Source organism: Protopterus annectens, chromosome 14.part0, assembly GCF_019279795.1.
Source record: "Protopterus annectens isolate FY-2018-M chromosome 14.part0, PAN1.0, whole genome shotgun sequence".
Classification (NCBI taxonomy): domain Eukaryota; kingdom Metazoa; phylum Chordata; order Ceratodontiformes; family Protopteridae; genus Protopterus; species Protopterus annectens.
The window spans coordinates 56,819,726-56,840,832 of NC_056748.1; positions in this window are offsets into that span (position 1 = coordinate 56,819,726).

Genomic DNA, 21,107 nt, shown 5'->3' on the forward strand with positions numbered 1-21,107 from the left:
CTGCATGATACGTACACACTGTGTTGTTTGGTCATGCTGAGGCTCACTGTGTAATATGTACCCACAGTGTTGCTTAGACATGCTGCGGCTCATTGTGTAATATGAACACACTGTCTGTAAGGTAAACACTGTAACCATTATGCCAGCCTCCCACCCCTATATGTATTGCTTAGTCATACTGTGGCTCACTGTGTAATATGTACACACTGTGTTGCTCAGTCCTGCTGAGGCTCACTGTGTGATACTTACACACTGTGTTGTTTGGTCATGCTGAGGCTCACTGTGTAATATGTACCCACAGTGTTGCTTAGACATGCTGCGGCTCACTGTGTAATATGTACACACTGTGTTGCTTAGTCATACTGCGGCTCACTATGTAATAGGGACACACTGTGTTGCTTAGTCCTGCTGCAGCTCACTGTGTAATATTTACACACTGTGTTGTTTGGTCATGCTGTGGCTCACTGTGTAATATGTACACACTGTGTTACTTAGTCATGCTGTGGCTCCCTGTGCAATATATATACACACTGTGTTACTTAGTCATGCTATGGCACACTGTGTAATATATACACACTGTTGTTTAGTCATTCTGAGGCTCACTGTGGAATATGTACACACTGTGTTGTTTGGTCATGCTGAGGCTCACTACGGAATATGTACACACTGTGTTACTTAGTCATGCTGAGGGTCATTGTGAAATATGTACACACTGTGTTACTAAGTCATGCTGTGTTTCACTGTGTAATATGTACACACTGTGTTACTTAGTCATGCTGCTGCTCACTGTATAATATGTACACACTGTGTTACTTAGTCATGCTGTGGCTCACTGTGTAATATGTACACACTGTGTTACTTATGCTGAGCGTCACTTTGTAATATGTACACATTGTGTTACTTAGTCATGCTGCGGCTCATTGTGTAATATATATACACACTGTGTTACTTATGCTGAGGCTCACTGTGTCATATGTACACACTGTGTTACTTAGTCATGCTGTGGCTCACTGTGTAATATGTACACACTGTGTTACTGTGTAATATGTACACACTGTGTTGCTTAGTCATGCTGCTGCTCACTGTGTAATATGGACACACTGTGTTACTTAGTCATGTTGAGCCCCACTGTGAAATATGTACACACTGTGTTACTTAGTCATGCTGTGGCTCACTGTGTAATATGTGTACACTGCTTTACTTAGTCATGCTGTGGCTCACTGTGTAACATTGTTACTTAGTCATTCTTCTGCTCACTGTGTAATATGTACACACTGTGTTGTTTAGTCATGCTGAGGCTCACTGTGTAATATGCAGACACTGTGTTACTTAGCCATACTGAGCCTCACTGTGTAGTATGTACACACAGTGTTACTTGTTCATGCTGAGCCTCACTATGTAATATGTACACACTGTGTTACTTAGTCATGCTGCTGCTCACTGTGTAATATGTACACACTGTGTTATAGTCATACTGAGCCTCACTGTGTAATATGTACACACTGAGTTACTTTGCCATGCTGCTGCTCACTGTGTAATATGTACACACTGTGTTATTTAGTCATGCTGAGGCTCACTGTGTCATATCTACAGACTGTGTTACTTAGTCATGCTGTGGCTCACTGTGTAATATGTACACACTGTGTTGCTTAGTCATGCTGCTGCTCACTGTGTAATATGTACACACTGTGTTGTTTAGTCATGCTGAGGCTCACTGTGTAATATGTACACACTGTGTTACTTAGTCATAATGAGCCTCACTGTGTAGTATGTGCACACAATGTTACTTCTTCATGCTGAGCCTCACTGTGTAATATGTACACACTGTGTTACTTAGTCATGCTGAGGCTCACTCTGTAATATGTACACTATGTGTTGTTTAGTCATGCTGAGGCTCACTGTGGAATGTGTACTAACTGTGTTAGTCATGCTGCAGATCACTGTGTAATATGTATAGACTGTGTTGCTTAGTCATGCTGAGGCTCACTGTGTAATATGTACACACTGTATTGCTTAGTCATGCTGAGCCTCACTGTGTAATATGTACACACTGTGTTACTTAGTCATGCTGCTGCTCACTGTGTAATGTGTACACACTGTGTTGCTTAGTCATGCTGCAGCTCACTGTGTAATATGTACACACTGTGTTACTTAATCATGCTGTGGCTCACTGTGTAATATGTACACACTGTGTTGTTTAGTCATGCTGAGGCTCACTGTGTAATATGTACACAGTGGTTTACTTATGCTGTGACTCACTATGTAATATTTACACACTGTTTTGTTTAGTCATGCTGCAGATCACTGTGTAATAGGTACACACTGTGATGCTTAGTCATGATGTGGCTCAGTTGCCCAAAGGATGGTCCAGGTCCTTACCTACAATGCCCTGCAGCACTGCTGTGACATCCCCACAGGGGGAACCAACATAGTGCATCATGTGTTTACCAATATTAGTGACCAGTATAGTCACCTCCCAATGTGAGGTCCTCCCTGGTAGGATCTGACCACAGGTCAGTCTCCTTAGATCTACCGGCATGTACCCCTCCTTGCAGACAATACACACATATATATTAAGACAGCCATTTATTGCCTCCTGTGGGATGGTTTACATAATGTGACTGCACTCCCCCTTCAGATGGGACAGGGAAGTATGCAGAGCTCTACACACATGAATTATCTCAGCAGCATTACAACGGCATGAACTTGGCTGTATGTGACAGGAGGGATTGAGGCTCATCATGCCTCAGCAAACCTGACTGGTGGACAACTGCCATTAGGAGGCTGTACAGTAACAGGTGGACAGGGCTATGTGACAATTGGGATGAGGGTGCCCCCCCTCCCCTTAAATGGAGGCACTACCTCCTCAGCTAAAAGAAGCACATACTGTTGCTGTGATGTTGAGTATACATGGTAAATAACACAAGCAGCCACCCACACAAAGCAGAACCACAACGCACAATGTACTTACATGTGTGACCTCAAAGGACAGGCTCAGATTGTCAGTGACCTCATACTTCATGCTGCCACATATGATGGGAATGGACTCATACCTGACCTGTACATCCACACTGTCTGCATCTACACTCCCTTGTCCCCATCACATGTGACATATAACATTCCTACAACCTGTTCCATAACTTCCATATATACAGAGCAGTTTGTAATTGGCCTTTCAGTGGAGGATACCCAGCATCTATCGCACATGCTAACATTCCAGGCTGCATCCCACATGTGATGTGACAAGGATTACTAACACCATTGGGACACCCTTGCAATCATACCGACACTACTGGCTGCACATCACCTGAGTGGACAATGGCAACTATTATACCCTTGTGCAGAGGTGGTGCAGCCACTGACTGACATAACTATACACCTTTTTGTCTGAGTATCCATATCTGTATGCCCGTAGAGGTGATCATCAGCACACATATATGTGTTTGATACACAGTTGACTGTACACAGTTTGGATGTATGACAGAGGGAGCATGACTCTTACATGTTGTGGACATTTCTGAGGCAATGACCATGGACCTGGGTGAGGGTACATTAGGGCATACAACCCCCTGGACTCATCCAAGTCATCTGACTATATCCCTCACTTAGGCAACACTTACAAAGCATCCACTTAGACATCCATGATACTGTCATTGTAGGGGTCACTGAGTGGCCCATTGCTGGCACACATAAACAACATAGGGACATCCACCTCCAACAGCTGATCTGTCAGCAACAGTGCTCAACAGGGTGCAATCCTAGGTCCTCTATGGCTTGGAATCCATTCAACCATAATACACGCAACTACTAACTGACTGTGGCTAACAATGGTGGCTGATGCCTGCAAATTGTGACCACTCATAGAGTCTCTGTGGTATGTCACTATCCTGCAAGACGGGATTGCAAACACATGCCTGCTGACATTGTTATGGACTTTAACTCCATGCAAATATATATGTAGTATCAGTTCCATCAGTTAGACCTATGTACCTGGTAAATAGCACATCAGTCACAGCATGTGATGTACATACTCAGGGGTGCACGAACTGGGAACACAGACCTGGCCACACAGGTTTACAATTAATGTGCCTCAGATAACACTGTCTCTACAGTGGTATGTCAGGAATCATATGGCATAGCTGAGGCCACAGTCACCTGTCAGTGACATACTCATAACCTCCAAGTACTCTTCCCTCAGCATGCCAATATCTGAGTGCAGTGGCCATTTGGTGATGTACCATTCCAAGCAATGGGGATAGTCTGCAATGAGTATCATTGTCACCTGTGGCATATAGACTATGCAGAGGTTATCTGTGCCTTGCATACAGGGCAATGTGTGACCCTAATTTATTGCATATGCTGCCCATCTATAGGAGGCATAGTTGATGGATAACCCACTGTAAGGACATTAACCACGTATGTGACTTTGTACTACATGCTTGTGGGAGAGATTTGTCTAGCAGATTTAAACACACCCTTGAAACAGAATGCTGCCTAATGGCACACAGAGTACCTCAGTGCACCTCACCACATGCCATCTGTACGAATGACTAGGTGACCATTATCTCAACACAGGACGTCTGCCTGTGTCCATCTTGGACTAAGGCAATATGTGCTGATCCTGTAACTATGGGTATAAAGATGTCTATGACTGTGAGGGCTGTATGGCCATTATGCTAATAAAGGTCAGACTTCTTATGGTTCCAGAACATGATGTAAAATGTTCTAACAGGCTCACACACAAACATGGCTACATTGAGACTAGCACCACTTCCAATCACTGCATACAGAACATGCCAAGGCACGCAGGCAGTGCAAGCTAGCTGTATGTAGATGAGAACACTTACCTATATAATGGTATACACAACAGATCACAGTACATAATGCATGCAACACACCGTGTCTGCTAGTACTATCAGTTCATGACATACTGTGCTTGATGACATAAGCAGGCCTTGTTGTGGGCAGTCCACTGAGAGACCACATCATACTCTACAAATAAAATATTGCAAAGCCATACCTATTTCTAGCTTACCAAGATGACCATAGTTATGCCAATGAGACACATACATGCATCATATAGCCTGCAGTGAGATTAGAACCCTTATCTATCTGATCTCACAGACTGTAGATCACAGTATTAACTGCATGTGCCACAGCATAAGTCTTGATATTACATTGTCAGCTGGTAGTGTTAAGGTGGATGACACCATCAGGCCTTGTAAAAAAGGGTAGTGTGGAAGCAGCAGCAACAGGGCCAAAACGTGCAGGTGGATAGCTCATACGGGCATGACTGCTGTTTTGCAGGGGTACACACACACACACACACACACACACACACACACACACACACACACACACACACACACACACACACACACACACACCAAGTAGCCTGCACTGAGTTTAGAACCCTTATATATCTATGCTTACACACTGTAGAGTACAGCATTAATCACACACACCATTGCTTAACTCCTAGTGCTACATTCTCAGCTGGTAATCTTAAGGTGGATGACATCATCAGGCTTTGTAGAAGAGGGCAGTGTGTAAGCCAGCAGCAAGTTACAGGGCTAAAAAGTGCATAACAATTGGAGGTGTAGAGCTCATGATGGTATGGCAGTTGCTTTGCAAGGGTATACACACACTCACACCAAGTAGCCTACAGTGAGATTAGAACCCCTACCTATCTAGTTGTATTCGCTATAGATCACAGTACTTACTGCAAGCGTCACAGGTTGAGTCTGTTGTATATGTGATTGCAGGCACAGTACTTGTGCATTACACAAATTAGGCTTGTGTTGAACACCATCTGTGGTCTGCAGAGTGATATTGCTTCATACTGTTATCTGCATCTAGTATCCTGGCAGTCAGATAACTGTTATTATCCTAGCTATGTGTGTACATTTACCATTATGGCCATATGTGGGTGCTTGCAGTAAGATGGGCAAACCTGTGAGCAAGAATAATGTGCCCTGTCCATGCATCTGTTGACAGCATTACACATTACACCACCTGCTCACCTGCGTCTCACTATGTGGTGGCATCCAGCCAGCATAGGGGTGTGTAGGTAATTGGATTATGAAGTATTGCACCCTTAGCTTGGATCCTTTGAGCAACAGTATGGATGTGTGATAGTGCATATTTACTCACCATTATTAGGGTATGTAGGACAATACAGACATCCACACACATATACCTGTAATTAATAGGGATGTATATATAAATGCACCTGTGTGTGTCTATGATATGTATATGTGTTATGTAGATATATAGAGAGAGTCTACATATTAATGTGATATATATATATATATATATATATATATATATATATATATATATATATATAGCTATATGTATCGGTAGATATCTATTTGACACTACATAGCAATAGATATACTATGTATGTGAGAGAGAGAGATAGTGACAGATGGATATGTATATGTATGTGTCTGCATGTATAGACATAACTGTAAATAACTGGTCAGTCTGCTGATGGGGCAACAGAACTGCTCTTATTTTAATAAGTGTTTGGGCATGCCCAGTCTGACTGTCAGTACTTATTCAGTGACTCCAGGCCACACTTTCCTGTATTCCAATCTGTGATTTTGTGTGTTACAGACTATACCTCTCAACTCTCCAGGGTTTCACAGAATGTCCAGAGTTTTGGCTCATGGTCTGTTCCTCAAAAACTTTTGAGTTTTCTGGAAATCACTTGGATGAACTTAGGACTGAAGTCACTAAATAATGACATACATTTGAGTGTCTGACTTTAAATCCTTCAAAAAATTGTCTGTTGAAACACACCCTCTGTCATTTTAGCAACTGTTTATGTTTATGAGAATGGTATTTAACATATGCCCCTATTTGTGGGCCTTTGTCCCCCCATTTTGTCAGGCTTTGAACAGATTTCTTGCACTAGGAGGTTGAGAGGTATGTTACAGACATTGACACCTGACCCTGTTTTGCAGTACTACATATCACTCAAAATATCCACGGCATTCCCCAGCTGTCTGTTGTACTAAATATGTGACTGAGGTTCATAATGTTACATCACACACAGACTGACGGTCTATGAAAACACCAACATATAATGATCAATATAATGATACTTCACATGAAACAGATGTACCTACTTCCAGATTAGAAGCATCAACACCATCTCCCATGCTAACTTCCCTGGTCCACTGAGCCACACAGGCAGCCAGACAGAGTGTGACTGAGTTCTGTGTTACAGCCCTGAGATTGCCTGGTCTGCTGATATACCATTGCTGACTTACTGTTAAAGCAGTTATATGGGAACACTGCTGTGTTGGGGTGGGGGAACAACAGCACATGATCTGCTGGGATAGACAGTAGTCCAAATATCATGTGACCCCACTGTTTAACAACTCCCTTGCCTGATGTAGTGCATATTCCAACCATGGGACCTAGTGAATATTAGGGAACACATGCTATTGGACTGAGTACCTGTAGTTCCATGTGGATGTTACTTCTGTCCACATAGCCTACCATATTTCCATGCCTAAATGCAGCAGATCCATACATATGATACCATATTATAGCAATCCTTACATGTAGTATGTAGGATACAGACTAACCTTGTGAATGCAGCAGTTGACAGGACTGTAGTTCAGGGCTGACTCTATCTAATGCAAGCAGCATACAGCCAATACATGGATAGGAACAGGTTGTGTGGCTTTTTGGCATCAACAGTTTTATATATGTATGTGAGTTGGAGTAAGATGTCAGTCCCTAGGGTCCTAGTTTGTCAGTTAATGTGCTATGCATTGTCTCTTAGCCAAAGCCAGGGCATACTGGTTATGCCTATGTCTGCCTACAGGGACATCATCGGGGGTTCCTCCTCCGAGTCCTCCTGTGACTGTGGCTGTGGCAAAGTAGGCACTAGTGGGGGGCTGTGTATCTCTCCCCTTTGCTGATCCTGCTGCAGCTGTTTCCACAGGATCATATTATGTAGCATGGCACATACTATGAACGTATGGGCACATGTTTCTGGAGAGTACTGCAGGGCTCCACCAGATATATTGAGGCACTACAACCGTGACTTCAGAAGCCCAAACACACACTCTATGATGTTCCTAGTTTGTGTGTGTGTGCCTCATTATGGCATTCTTCAGTGGGTGTGTGTGCATTTCTGATGTGTGTCATCATCCACGGCTCCAGTGTGTAGCCAGCATCCCCCAGTAAATGGCATGTGGGATGTCCCCTCTAGAAAACATCTGGCACAGCTGTGATGCATGCCAGATGTGGGAGTCATGATAACTGCCAAGGCTGCCAGCACGCACATTCATAATAATGTCCTGGGCATTGCACATGACCTAGCAATTGATGGAGTGGTACCCCTTGTGGTTGACATACATTCTACCCTCCTCAATGGGTGGTGACTTGATGTGCACATGAGTGCAGTCCATGGCACCAAGTACCTCAGGGTAGTGTGCTACACAGTAGAAGTGTTGCATACTGCTGGCCCTCACCTCAGGGGTGAGAGAAAAAGAAATGTGCTCACTGGCATGTGGTAGCATGGCATCCAGAAACTGGTGGAGTATCCTGGAAGCAGATTCCTGTGAAACCCCCATCATGTCCCCAGTTGGTTTTTGGAAAGTACCTGTAGCTAGTATCCTAAGGGCTACACAAACCTTTGTTTCCATGGGTATGGGTTCCCCTCTGTTGGATCTGGGTCTGAGTTGAGGGCAGCAGACCTCAGGGAATTCTTACAGTATGTCCCTGTCCACCCTGTAGTGGTCTACAATCTCCAGCTCATGTAGCTCCTGGAAGGTTGCCCTGGGCCTGAACACTCTTCTCCTTCTCAGTCTAGGCCTGTTGTCAGCAGCAGCAGCACTGACTTCAGCCTCTAGCACATACAGGTGTAGCAGATCTGCAGCAGCCTCTAGCATTCCTTCAGTTAAAATTCCCAAGTCTGTACTCCAATGGTGCAGAGTATGTGGGAAAAATCAGATTGTAGGGTGTCTGCATACTTTATAGTGCTCTGCTGTAGGTGCTAACTGTGTGACTGGCTCCCAATGATGCACTGCACCTGCCTAGTATATCATTAACATCATTTAGTGGCCCTAGTTTAAGTTAAACAGAGGTCACAACTAATTAATATGTCACTGGGTTTTAGATGCAATCAGCAATGCAGTACTGCATGCAAACGTATGCCACATAGGTAAACAAAGCTTAGCAGTCAGTGTAGACACCCCCACAGACTTCCACATTCAGCATAGCAGTGCACCACACAAACACGCAGAAACACATTTCCCTTAGCTAAACAACGCTTAGATGTGAGTGCACACACCCCCCTGCAAGAATATTGTAGTGTGCCACTCAAACAGGCTGAAATAACCTTAAAAGTCATTAGACACACCCTCCCCTGATGTCAGGTACTACCTCTGTAAACAACAATATGGTTCTCTGGCTACACAAAGGGGGTATGCGGATACGATCACCCCTTTGTGCTATTCAGTAACTCTGCCTCATTTGCATAGGGATTCATGCTCACAGCTTAGAAACTACATGCTTCAAAGACCTACCACGTTAGCAACAGCACCAATGCACCATTGCAGATACTCTATGCATGGTCCTGTAACACATTTCTGTCACATTATATTAATTTTGTTTTTTCCACTTTTTTTTTTTTTATAAAGCATATCTGCACACTGCAGCATGCTGAGCAAACATGCCCAGATTATTAAAAAAAATAAATTTAATTTAACTTGTTTACACACAGAGGATAGTTTCACTCATATCTGTATGTGCTATGCCATTTCTGACTATCTATCTACATTTTTACAGCCCCTTTTGTCTGTCTATATTCCTCGACAGAGAATTTTTCCATGTACTCTACGGACACTGACACAAGGTCTGCAGAGCTGCCTATCTGCTTGCTGGCTCACTCTACCTGCCTCATTTGTATGAGATTCCCTTGTTTATGAGGTGATTTGCATACCAAGGAAGTTTTCACGTCGGTGCACTTGTGCATTTTGCTCACCAGCGCTTACTGAATCTAAAAATGTTCATGGCCGTGTTAGCACAGCGTGATAACTACACACAAAAAAAAAAACGTATAGGCTTTATTAAATTCCCCCTTTTATTTTAATGTACATTACCTTAGTAATAATTACTGAAGAAAGGAAATACAGCTACAGTAGTGGCATGTACCATAACTGCATCTAAATACTTTTTTTATAAAATTGTCTAGAAATTGCCAGTTGAAGTTGTGAAGGTAAAAGTGATGATAACTGTTAAATGTTAACACTTGGGGCTTTCTTAAATATGACATCAGCATTCATCCCTGTCAATTGCACTGTACTTCTGAAAAACTCAACAGACATAACTTCACTGATCAGACCAAACTATGAGTAAAAAAACTAGCCAACAGTACCTTCAGAGTTTATGCTAATGCTATTTCTTCTAGCAAATTATCCTGTTCATGCAGTGTAAATCAAGGATCAGAATTAAGATCACTACTCTTTGCCATCGCTTTAAGCAACCTCTTAACAGAGCAATCATCAATCAAGGTAGTCCTTTACATCAATGACAGTCTCATGCTAGATTCATACAAGTCATTCAACTCTGTTACCCACAAATGCTGATAAATTCAAAGAACTAGCACAACAGATCACCGAAAAATCATCTAAGCATAAACTCTTCTAAATCTAGAATTATGATGTTTGCTACCCAGCAAGCTCTTTTAAATGTTAGAACAATGGTAATGCATGATGGACAAGACAACTCCGTTCCCATTTTCAGCACCCAGAAATTCCTTAGATGTCTGCTAGAGCGTCTTCTGTCCCTGAAGCACCATAACAAAACCACCATCTCTAAAGTCATGGCACAACTGAAGCCATGTTAGAAAGTAATCCATCTTTTCACCACCTCAGTCAGGACAGCTATAACCAGGAACATACTTATGCCAAAACTGGAACATGGAATAGCACTCATAATATGCCTTTCCACATCTAACACACATCGTCTACAGGTATCAGAAAACAAAATATGCCACTAGCCAGCCCACAGATGTTCCACTGTGAATAAAATGTGTAACTGTCTCCCAGTACCAAGTAGACAAGGTATTCTATTTGGTGCCCTGATGTTTAGAATTATCGGTCTTCACTGCCACAATTGCCTCATAAATTTACTAAATTTCAGTGATTAGATATGTAACCTCAGAGAATCCTATTCCAAAGCAGTATCATAGTTAGGCCATCTTTTGGGAATGCACTTGGGGGAAAGGACATTTAACAAATTGGCCTGAGCAACCTGGAATCCCATTCCAGCTGATTTCAGACAAGAGAAAACCATGAACAATTTCAAAACAGAACAAAACAAAACTGAAGAAGAACCTTATTAAAGCTAAGTTTTACTATAGGGCCAACAGATGACATTAATATGTAACGTTCTGTCTACAGACTTGCATAATTGAACCTCAAGATACCATGCTCTACATTATCCAGCCGGCTTCAATATAATGTGAAGAATCTGTAACACTATTCCTGCTACTGCTTTTTTATGTATCCCTTCTGTAAATTGTTCTTTGTGTTTCATGAACCCTGGTCATAGCTCCAAAGGCCACAAGTAAAGAAGCAAGCGCCAAACAAATAAAACTAAAAAACAGATAAAAATTTGGCACCAGAAACAGATGATAACAACAGCTCCGATCATACAATTTATTGAAAGTCACAGTCAAAACATAGAGGAAGAAGAAAAAGCACATTTCCTGCACGTTGGTATGGGACTGCCCCACCTCCTGGTTGTTGCAGAACAAGCTAGTGGAAGCTGAGGAAATGATAATAGAACAGGGGGGCATTAGCAAATCCACTAGGTGTGTGAGCTGATCAATCAGCTTCCTAAGGTCTCCAGTATCTCCACCTCCTGTAGCCATGGTGTTGAGCTGCTATGGAAAGGCAGCCAAGGCTTCCAAATTCAAAACCAATAACCACAAGTAAAGAAGCAAGTACTGAATAAGTAAAACTATAAAACAGATAAAAATTCAGCATCAGGAATGCCCAACATAGCTCTGATTATCCAGTTTATTGAAAGTTGCAGTCAAAACACAGGGGAAAAAGAAAAAGCAAATTTCATGCACCATTAGTATAGGAATGCTCAGCCTCCTGGATGCCGGGGAACAAGCTAGTGGAAGCTGAGGAAACAATAGTAGAACAGAGGGGTGTCAGCAAATCCACTATCTCTGTGAACTGACCACTCAGCTTTCTAAGGTCTCTGGTGTCTCCACCTCCTGTAGCCATTGGGTCAGGCTGATAAGAAAAGGTGGCCAAAGCTTCTAAATTCAAAACCAGTAACCACAAGTAAAGACGCAAGTGCCGAATAAATAAAACTAAAAAACAGATAAAAATTCAGCACCAGGAATGCCCAACTCAGCTCCGACCATCCAGTTTATTGAAAGTCGTAGTTAAAATACAGGGGAAGAAGAAAAAGCACATTTTGTGCACCATTGGTATGGGACTGCCCCACCTCCTGGTTGCCGGGGAACAAGCCAATGAAAGCTGAGGAAACTATAGTAAAACAGAGGGGCATCAACAAATCCACTACCTGCAAAGGGTCAGCTTAATCAGTCTCCTATGTAGTTAACAAATTGAAATAAATTTAAAAAATCCATAAATCTGTGAAAAGTTGAAGCCTTTCTTTCTCTTGGATATTCCATTTCCTATTCTTTCCCTAAATAGTTAGCACTCAAGTGTCCTAACTTGGATCATAAAAAAATAAATAAGTACAACCTTGATCTATGCTGGGTGCATATAAATGTACAAAGTGAAAAAAACAAAAATTCACTAGCAGTGAAGAGCAAGTATTTATGGGTAGGAACACTGATTTAAAAAAACACCCCCCCAACATTACTCAGAACTCTGTAACTACATTAACTATGTGTAAATGGCATCTCTATGTCAGTGTTCAGTGTATTTCATGTGATGGCGGTACCCTGTAAGACTGAGCAGCTTGAAATACATGCTGAAGAAGATGGTCATATGCAGCTGGTTTACATTTCATTATTTAGGCCATCCAGAAAAATCCAAATATAATAAAAATGATCTTGTATATTGTCCATAGGTATCCATGTGGTATGTGAGAGCATGTCTACATGTCCCGTGATTGACTGTATCCCATCCAGGAGTGTTCTACCTTATGAGCATTGCTTGCTAGAATTAGACTGACACCAGCATTATACCAAAAGTTATAAAGTGGGTATCAGGAATGAATTAAACAAATGAACTGAAATAAACTTTATACTATCATTTTTGAACTCCACTACAGAGGACAATTTTATTGGTGTTGACTATTTTGTGGTGGGAGGTTGGCATAATGGTTAAGGTGTTTACCTTAAAAACACAAGGCGCAGGTTTTGATTCTCACATGGGGTAATTGGTTAAGCTTAAAATGGCCCACAAGGGCAAGTTAGCCTAGTACTAATCTATTATTTCAGAGTCTGCATTTGTGCAGCCTTAAATTGCAATACATTTTTGGATCCCTGCACTTGTTGGCCATCTGACCAATCCCAGAGAGAGCCAGACTGCAGGCAGCCGTCGGGTGATTTTTGCTATGTGGCCCTACCTATTCCTGGACACTGTGCATGCTTTGAGACAGCACAAGGGGAAGGCCATATAGTGAGTATGTAGTGAAGACATCAGTGCCTGTGCAAAGATTTACCCCATAATTCTACCCTCCTCTAATCATCAAGGTGCCAATGTCTTCATCTTCTGCCTCCCCACATCCTCCCCCTCCCTGCTCATAGGAGAGTAGACCCTGCCTCATTTCTACTTCAGTGCCCAGGTTGGTAACCAAAACTGGTCATTCAGGCAGTATGACCAACTGAAACCTGTAATTAACAAATTGCACATTCTAGAAGTATAGTCTCTGTAGTTGTTCATAAGTTCATAGTTTCATAGTTTCTCTATACTGTGTTTAGGCAAAAAATGCCTGTTAGAATGCAGATTCTGGATTTATTAAATATATATGTGCATAGGTTCATGGATTAGTACTAGGCTAACTGCCCTTGTGGGCTATTTTAAACCTAGCCAGTTACCCCATGTAAGAAGCAAACCTTGCACCTTGTGTCTGTAAGGTAAATGCCTTAACCATTACACCAACCTCCCACCCCAAATAATCAGCCCTGCCAAGACTTGAACCCAGGACCCTGTACAACATACTCAGAGCAATTTACCATTACATCATCTGAGATGCAAGTCAAAGCTGAAACCAGGACCTTCAGAACTACAGTTAGAACAACACACCACTATGCCAAATCAGTTCAGCTATGTAGTCCCATACAGGTGTCTAATGATCTTTTAAACTGACCCATCAAGTTATTTATTTATTTTACATTTATGTATACATGTATGTATTTATATTACATGCATCTGCAATGTTTCCAGATCTATCAAAAGTGTTTGACATGGTGTCTCAAAGTAAACTCCTCAATCAACTTTCCACCCTAGGTTTATCATCTCCATCTATTCAATGGTTTTCTAGCTACCTTGCCAACAGGCATAAAGCTGTAAAATGCCAAGGATCCATCTCTACACACCTTCCCACTTCCACATGAATCCCACAAGGATCCATCCTTGGCCGTCTGCTATTCAATATTTTTATCAGCAACCCACATTCATTGATTCAATTCCAGATGACTCTGCCACCATATGCTTGTCAAACACCTTAACTCACCTCCAAGAAATCACTCAACAAGCTATCTCCAATGAATCGTGGCTTACAAAAGCACAACTCCTCCTCTTTACCTCAAAAACTCATACCCTAACAAAGCATCTTTCAAAATCTTTTTGGTAAATGGCACTGAAACTGAATTAGTCCACCATACCAAACTATTAGGAGTCATAATAGATGATAATCTTAAATTTGAACTCCAAATCCAAAACAACATCAAGAAAAAACATCAAATACTAAGCATGCTATACAGAAACAAATGTTTCTTTTCTTTCTTTTTGAACATTTTTTGAGCACAGCCATAAAAATTACTCTAGCCAAAACCTACCTTCTGCCTTCCTCACTCTATGGATCACCAATTCTAAGCAATTTACAATCATCCATAAAAACAAACTTGAAAGCTTTAACAACAAAACTGCCAAGTTTTTTTACTAATTCATCCTCCTTCACCCATCATGGTAATACTCTGCATACCCTTAGCTGGCTGGAACTCCCCCACCACCTCTCCTACATTCATCTTATCACAATACATAAAATCATACACATACCATCAGCCTGCCCAGCTCTTACCCCTTTAATCAACATATATTTCCCTAAACTAAGTCTTAGATCAGAAGACAAACAACATTTCATCACAAACAAACCAAATAAATCCCCTGGACAAAGCCTATATTTGTACTCGTAGCAAAAAAAAAAAATGGAACTCCTTACCTCTAATCACCGGAACTATTTCTAACCTACCCACCTTTAAATGCTCCCTAAAAGAATACTTTACAAAATCTTGGACCTGCTCATCTGCCAGTCATGCCTGAACTTACTCACTATACTTCGCTCACCCTCTCAACCTAAGTCACACCTCCAGCCTTCTCCAGCCTTCTACACCACTCCTTTTTTGTTTTTCCCACTAGCTTACCTTATCCACTTTCTCTTTGCATACCTTTCCTCTGTCGCTTCCTCTGCCTCTTTCTCTTTCCTCCCTACTCACCTAAGCTACCCAAAGACTCCCTACCCTGCACCCTTCTTATAATCTCATTTTCTCTTCCTCCTTCTATAACTATAGTATGAACACTCTGTCTTATACTAATACATCTCCTAATGTCCCCGCACTGTCTCTAATCATGTAATTTCTAGTATCTCTTTACATATGTTACTAGAATTGTCTCAGGTCTCAGTTAACACATACTAATCTATGTAACAAATAATATGACTATTTCAGTTTCTCCTCACTTATTTTCTCCAACTCATGTTACTGTTTTTCATTGCACTCTACTATGAAACACATGTTCTATGTTTTCCTCATTACAACATTTTCATTCTTATGGTTTGTAGAGTACTTGGATTTAAAATATTTGTACTTCACATTTTGTAATGTAACAATATTTTGTGATTTAGACTATCTGTACTTGATTTTTGAAAGATTGTGATTGTGGGGCTTGTCTCCCCGGGCCTTTGCTGAAAGTGGGCACTTTCTGGACCAGTTGAGCCTTCCTGGTAAACAAGTGCTAAATAAATGTTTCTGGTATCCTAATTAATGCTCAGTTAATTAATTGTGTTCTTTTTTTCCCTTCTTTTCAGCTCGCTATACTTCTTGAACACTAACTGTTTTCCCCTAAAGCACCTCTAAACTGCTTTCAGCTGAACTGTGCCCCGTGGGAATACTTGAAAGGCGCAGAAGTTGAATGCACACCCTTACTGTTTAATAAAGTAGCTGCTTGCCTACTGTGCTTCCAATAAATATTTCAATAGCATTTGTAACTTCGTTGCTTGCATACACTCCAGGACTTCCGTTGAAATCCTTCTTTTCCTTCCCTGACACTTATTTTACCTTCTCTTTACTCTAAGTGCCCCCTGTCTGCCACTAAGTGGCAGTATTTACTAGGGATTTCCTAGTTTCCAGCTCTTGTAGCTCCTGGAGCCAATTTAATCAGAGCATGAACTTCTAAACTACTTTAATCTTTTTGCTTTATTTCCAGATTAATGTTAATGGACACCACAACCAGATAAAGAGTTGCTCTTGCCTTCTAATCTAAGGCAGTGTTTAGGGGAATAAAGAACGTTCTTATTAAAAAGAGCTCCATATATTGACCCTGCTCTTTCTTTTGCCTTCACCCACCTACTCTTCCCTTCAGCCATAACAGGATCTCTCTGACGTTTCACAGATTGTTTTTCTTCCCTTCTCTTGCTTCCCCCAGCCGGGTCAACCTGCTTCGTTCATCCTCACTGCACTCGGGCTCACTCCGCTCCCCTACCTTACTCCCATTCCCATCCCCCCATCCATTACATATATACCCTATAGGTGCCACTCGTCCTCCCTTACTAATCAATCCCCCTTACCAACCAATTACCCCTCCCCTTCCATCTACCTTTTTCCGCTCCTGATATACTTTTCTACCTTTCAGTAATATACTTCCACCGTAACTCTCCCTTTACCGATCTACCTTTTCCCTTCCTCCTAGATCACCTTCTTCTCATCGTTACACTCCATTCACCTATAATTACCATCACATGTCCTCATTAGCATTCACCTTATCAGTTCTTCGATATGTCACCTCACTAGCTAACTATCCCTTTTCTCTTCCTTCTGTCACTGTCTATATCATACCATATATCACTGCACTACCTAACACCATCACCTACTCTACCTTTTAGCCACTACTCATATACTAACCCTTACACCCTTCTAATCTGTCCTTACCTCTTTCCAATCTCTCCCCCCAGTCTCTACATGATTAAGGTACCCCCAACTGTATCTCTCTCCAATAGTATAACACCTAGAAGCCCCTATACATTGAGCCTAGTCTCCTACATGCTTACTTTCCTTGATACACAACTTTTGGATGGTGACATCCACCTTAACCCAGGGCCTCCAACGTTTACCTCTCACACACCTCATACCTCTCCCCCTCAGAGACTACCCCAAGTTCACACTCCTTCTCCTAAATCACTTACTATTTTCTCTCCAAATATTCAAAGCATTGTAAACAAAATAACAGATTTGCATTCATGGATTTGCCTTAACTCCCCTCATATTTTAGCCCTCTCAGAATCCTGGTTAAAACCACATATCTCTAACTCAGAGATCCTACCCCCAGGATACAACATCCTCTGAGCAGACAGACCAAATAAAAGAGGTGGTGGTATTGTCATCCTCTACTCTGACTAACTTAGCCTCTCTCCTCTCTCAGTTTCCATACCCAGGTTTTATCCAGCAGAAATCCTAATTGTAAACTGTCATCTCAACCCCCATAAAAAAAATTACCATTCCCTTCCATTTACATCCCCCAGGTGACAATATCTCAATTCCTGAAAACGTACTCTCTTGGCGCACTTTGTATGTTCCTTACGAAACCATAATACTTAGTGACATTAACACTGACTGGGCCTCACTCTCTACCACATCTCCTACTCAAAGTCTCAATCTGCACGGCTTCTACCAACTCATATCTTCCTCCACCAGGACTAACAAAAAATCTACTTCTGGTTCTATATTGGATTGCATCATGACTACTGATGCTAGCCTCTATCATAACCCTAGCATTCTCTGTAACTCCCTAAGTGACCATTCCCCTACGTACATCCAAAGATACTCCCAACACTCCCCCAAAGAACATCTTTGCAGAGAATGTTGTAATCTTACTCATTTCGATCCAGACAAATTCAATTCAATATGGGGCGTGGCCAAGATGGGCACAGAGTAGAAGCAGAATTCAGCAGCTCCACTAAAGAAATCCTTTCTTCACTGGATTTTTGTCTTCTACCTAAGATTTTGGAACTTTTTCTTCTTTGAACATATAATATTCATCATTATCTTCAATAATATCTACATATAAGCAGTCAGAAGGCAGATTTTCTAGTCAAAATTACATTGGGAAAATTTCTTCTCATCTGACAAGAACTCCATCATGAGCTTCGCTAAGACCAACAGTCAGAAATCCAGTTTCAAAAGAGAATTTCAAACTCTAATAACTAACATCCAGGGCCTAACTTCAAAGTCTGACAAAACTAACATCAAAATAGACAACTTTAAAGAAAAAAAAACTACAAAACAAATGGATTTACTGCATGAAGACCTACAGCAGCAAAAAATCCAAATATCTGGCAAAGAAAATGCACTTAGTGATATGAATGGCAGGATAAAAGAAAATGAACACAATGTGGAGTTCTTACTTAAACAAAATACCTTACTGCAAAATAAACTAGATGATCTTGAGAAAAGATCTCGTCGAAACAACCTAAGAATATTTGGGTTACCTGAAAGCATAGAGGGAAACAACATGACAAGCTTTCTTACTTCATGGCTACCAAAAACTCTTGACCTTCCGGAAGCTATGTCATTTGGCATAGAAAGGATGCACCGGTCACTAACTGTAACTAATACCATCAACAAAAAACAACCAAGGTCTGTTATGGTTAAATTTATATCTTCTTCAGATAAAGAATTCGTTTTAAAGCCTGCTTGGTCCAAATCTCCCATAAAAATAAATGACTCAACAATACACGCTGACAATGATTATTCCTCTACTGTAATAGCTAAAAGGAAAATATTTTTACCTCTAATAAGATGGTAGAAGTATTAAAAATTTGTTGGAAAATAATAAAATAGGTAATAGTAATGAAATTTCTATGAAAATGTCACTATATGATAAAAATAGAAAATATGGAACATATCAATGTGGACACTGTAATCAGTGCCCACACATTAGTAATAAGATGGAAATATTGGTACCAACAAGGGACATTAATATTACTGCCTCTGGTTATTTTAACTGTGATACACAGGGAGTGGTGTATTTGGCTACGTGTTTGGAATGTAAGTCATATTATGTGGGGAAGACTGAGAGGGCATTAAAAAAGAGAATTTATGAGCATATTTACGAGATATCTAAGAGAAAAGAAACAAATGCTCTGTTCAAACACACGTTAGATTGTAATAATGCCAAATTCACCTTCTTTGTATTGGAACAGGTCAAAAGAGAAATAAGAGGGGGCCCTTGGGAAGAAAAATTAGAATTTAAGGAGCTCTGGTGGCAAATTTTATTAGATGCTACTAATTTCCCAGGGCTTAATGACCACATTTCCCTAACCTCAGTGTTAAAACTAAGAGCAGCCAAGATTTAGTTTTATTTGTAATTGCTCTTTTAGGTCAGCAGATGGTGCTAGTAGGCTAGGAATGAATTTTTATGAAATAGGGAATATAAAAGGTTTTTAAAAGTATAAATATTTAGTAGTTTTTATTATATTTGTATTTATTTATTTAATGTGGTTTTAAATAAATTGAGTGATCATGAATTTTAAACTAATGAAGAAGGGAGTTTTTTTAAAATCAAATATCGAAATGTGTTTTAATAGTTGTAAATGGTAACTTCAAATGAGCCTTGTAAACAGATGTTTTTAATGTTAATCATGAATTTAATGAATTTTATTGGTCGGCACAGACCACATGTGAGTATATTAGGTGATTTTAAATTATATTTGTTAGTCTGAAGAAGTCTTGCATGTTTGTGAGCAGCATTGTGGATGTTAACAGCGTTTACGTTTTGCAGTGATTTGTTTTCTGTGCTTGCAATAAAGTGTGTTGGTCATCGCTGGTGAACTGCTTCCGTGGTTATTGGATTTATTGACCTCTAATAAGATAACTGAAGACTCACCTTGTTTCCTGCGAAGCTGAACATCTTCATTCCAGAGGGTCAGAAGGTGCTTGAAAACGTAGACTCTGCATTGATTTTTATTAAAAATAACAAGATTCTGGAAAAAATAGAGGAAATGGAATGGGGAAGTCCTTCTCTTAAAAGGTTAGCATCTAACTCAGCTTGGAAGACTACAGAGAAACAAAAAAGACTAAAAAACAAATTAACTAAAACTAAATATACTTAAACTTCTTGATATATGTTTGGAAATCAAATCTTAGAGTAAGCCTTCTCAATGTTATGTTTACTCTTTAAGGTAAGCCCTTTCTTCATCATAATATGAAATATATATATATATATATATATATATATATATATATATATATATATATATATACACACATAGTCATCCATATCATATAAGTTTAATTCAATAACTTTGTACATAATGATATAATCATCTCTCCTCAATAAATGTAGAGTTAAAAGTCACTCATCCCCTGGATAATTATTATCATAAATAGTAGTGTTAAGATAATCTAACATACTTGCTAGTTTAGACATCCTGGGATAGTTAATTTATAAGGTATAAATTATAAGTAAACATAACTGGGAAGGTCTTGCTTTAGATGCTATACATCTTATTTGTATTTACTTCTTCCTTTCTCACATACTTAATGTTATTAATTTTTGACCTGACATCTCATATAACTAAGAGGACTTTGCGTTTAGACATTAGGATGTCTATATGATTAGTTATCATAAGTTTTTGAATCACTGCTTGGT